Here is a 3,208-nt window from a genome sequence, read left to right on the forward strand (position 1 = left end):
CTAATATTCGTAAATTGGCTAATTTTAAAATTTTTTGGCTAGTAATTTGGCTAATAATTTAAGATTTGATACAACCTAAATCGCCATAGTTTTATAAAATTCAGTTCTAGAATATTTAAAATCGCTCAATAATTTATTTTATTGAAAAATTTAAACTCAAATATCTGCCACAATATTCGTTACATGGATAGATTTGAGTTACCAAAATATAATATATTATTGGAGAAATTAAATTGAACTAACCAATAATTATCATAATTATTAGTTAATTTAGGGATATATCACCAATATTTATTATTCACTATTGATTTAAAGTATATGTAATGATTCTCATAACATTCCACAAGGTAAAAAAATGTTCAATTTTGATTTGTAATATTCCATGGTGATTAATGAACTTCCTATTATTATTGAGATTTGTCAATATTTTATATTAAAAAAATTATGATTCTAAAATAATTGCCAAAATTAATCATATTTAGAATAAAAAATTGAGAGTTTCGCCAATATAAATAATTTTGTTTTTTCAAAATAATGAAAGGTTCGCCAACATTTTATATCTTTTTTTGTAGGCGGCTTTTTAAAGTTTACCCTGAGAAGAAGTTTATGAATTTGGATAAGAAAACTCAATCTAGTTCATAACTTCAAAATTACTAGTTACTACTTTTCTTCTTGTAAAAGTGACTTGTGTAACTTATTATGACTCATAAGTTAAAATTTTCACTTCTATTTTGTGAAAATTGAAGTTGTTTGGAAAAGAGATTAATATCCTCCAAACTCTAACCTTTTGAGTGGTTATAAACTTGAAAAGTTAGTTAACTTTTTGGACTTGGACGTGAGGAACACTTATGTTTTGATAACAAGGCAAGTTTTGGAAAGTGTGTATAAATGTTGTTCTTGTAATTAGTCATTTCTTATGTTCTTGGTGTTAAGAAATAAAAGAAAATATATTTTGTGTTCTCTTTTCTATTGAATCTGAATTGTTGAAGTGTTGATTCATCAATGTGAATATTTTTATTGTATGGTTTAAATATTCACAAATCATTTAATTGGCATTGTGTTGATGAAAGCTCTCAAGCATAGTTCTTGTTTGTTTGGTGCATTTGTCATCAATAGTTTCCTTTCTATAGCTTAAATTGTAATCATTTTTATTTGAAAAATAAAAAATTTATCTTACAAGAGAGCTGCCCCTCTCAAACACAGAGAAAGATTGTAATCTAGTAATGATCAGTTTCAATCTCTCCAACTGTTAGTACAATTGTCACTATTCATAGAACAAACAAAATTCGTTTCATAAATAACTATCACAGTGACAATTGTGTTTACCAACAGTGCCACAAATATTTATGTTGTTAACCTCCTTATATAGACTGGATTGCAACAATGCAACTATAACCTGTGAGCCATGCCTATGCGTCCAGAGCATTAGACAGTGTGTGTAAGTGCAAATTGTAATGGCATATGCCATAGATTTCTTCGCAGTGAAGCTTCCTCTCTAAAAGTAGAAATGAGTGACAGCTGTGAAATAGGCAAAACCATTTGGAACTATGCGGCTTCTATTTCAACTTCCATGACTCTCCAAGAAACATACTCGTCATGGTACCGAACATCTATAAATTTGCACTGCGGCCCCTTAATTTCTCCGGTTTAGATTTCTGCGAAGCTTTTAATTTTTCGTCTGCCGAGCTATTCCTCAATTCCAACTTTACAGTTATATTGAGTTATTAGCAAAAGTCCCTTAAAATAATTTTTTAACATAAATATTTAGGAGAATGTAAAGATGTAATATTGACTGGGAAATTAAGATAATTAAAAAAAACCTTAGTATGGAACTACTATTGGTAAATGGGTTTTACTATAAGTATGGAAGTTATTATAGCTTGTCATAAATGATTCGGTATAGTTTGTCATTATGTCGAGAGATGTAACCTACAGTGACGACACGGGGTGGAGAGTGACCATGTTAAATTAGGTTGAAACGTTATGAAACGTTATGACCGTTATGACCATTCGGAACCTAATATAAATGAAAAGTAAAAAATAAAAATGAATCGATTAAAAACAATTTACCAATTCACATAAAAGTGCAAAAGTGCAAAAGTGGTGCAGAGAAAAATAAATCAAACAAAAACCAAGATGAGTCATGTTTATTTGATTTTGATTTTTTTTAAATATAAGTATAATATCACTACATCTAGTGTTTTTAACAAGTTGTAATAGATAATCACATCGATGAATTTGGTTATAAATTTATTTATTTTAAATATTAGAAAATTTATATAATTGGGCTACTCAAATTTGAAGGAGACATTAGTTTTATTTTATTTGGTAACAACTTGATTACATGGATGTATTCAAAGTTCTTAAGAAGAACAAATTTGTGTCGGTTAGAATCATATTATACTATTATATTACTATAATATTATCTTCCTATAGTATAATATAATATTATAATCATATTATATTATTATATTACTATTATAAATATAGAAATCAAATTATAAATTTATATTCACTTAGTAAACAAGAGCTTAGTGGGAGCTAGAGTCCCTGCCTATTGCAATAAGAAAAAGAAAAAGCTAAATTATTAGATTCAATTAGTGTGGATGATTTACTTTTGTGTATTTGTAATTATGTTTATAGATTCAACATACACGAGCAAAAGCAACAAACCAAACAGTGTAGCCGACTAAATGCATGATGAGATCAATCTTAAAGTGGTGCCCTTGCAACATAACAAGCTCAAAATGGTAATGGAAGACCTTTGAACAAAAATAGGAAATAGTTCCAAGCATTTACCCATCATCTTCCTTGTCCCCCTGAGAATCTCCCTCTGCATCAGCATTTGGATTTCCCACTCTGTTCCCTTTCCCACTCACATGCTCCATTGAAAGAAGCCTTTGAATCATAAACTTGTTACTAGACTTGTATGCAACAATTTTTTATCTACCTGCTATGATATCTTATAAACTTACAATCCAAAGAAATGATATGAAATGCTATAAATTTGCAATCCAAAGAAATGATAGAAGAAGTAAAAGTTAGCAACATCACATGAAAAAAATTGAACATAAAAAATAATTGATTTCAACTTTGATCTGAGAGTTTTCCTAGATTAATGTGTGAGTGCTTCAATTTATATTGCTTTTTCTATTGAATATCAAATATGAAGGGAATAGTCACATCAGAGTTTCATCTTCAAAATAAT

The sequence above is a fragment of the Cupressus sempervirens genome, chromosome 7, assembly GCF_028749045.1.
Source record: "Cupressus sempervirens isolate cs-2001-9-10 chromosome 7, ASM2874904v1, whole genome shotgun sequence".
NCBI classification, from domain to species: domain Eukaryota; kingdom Viridiplantae; phylum Streptophyta; class Pinopsida; order Cupressales; family Cupressaceae; genus Cupressus; species Cupressus sempervirens.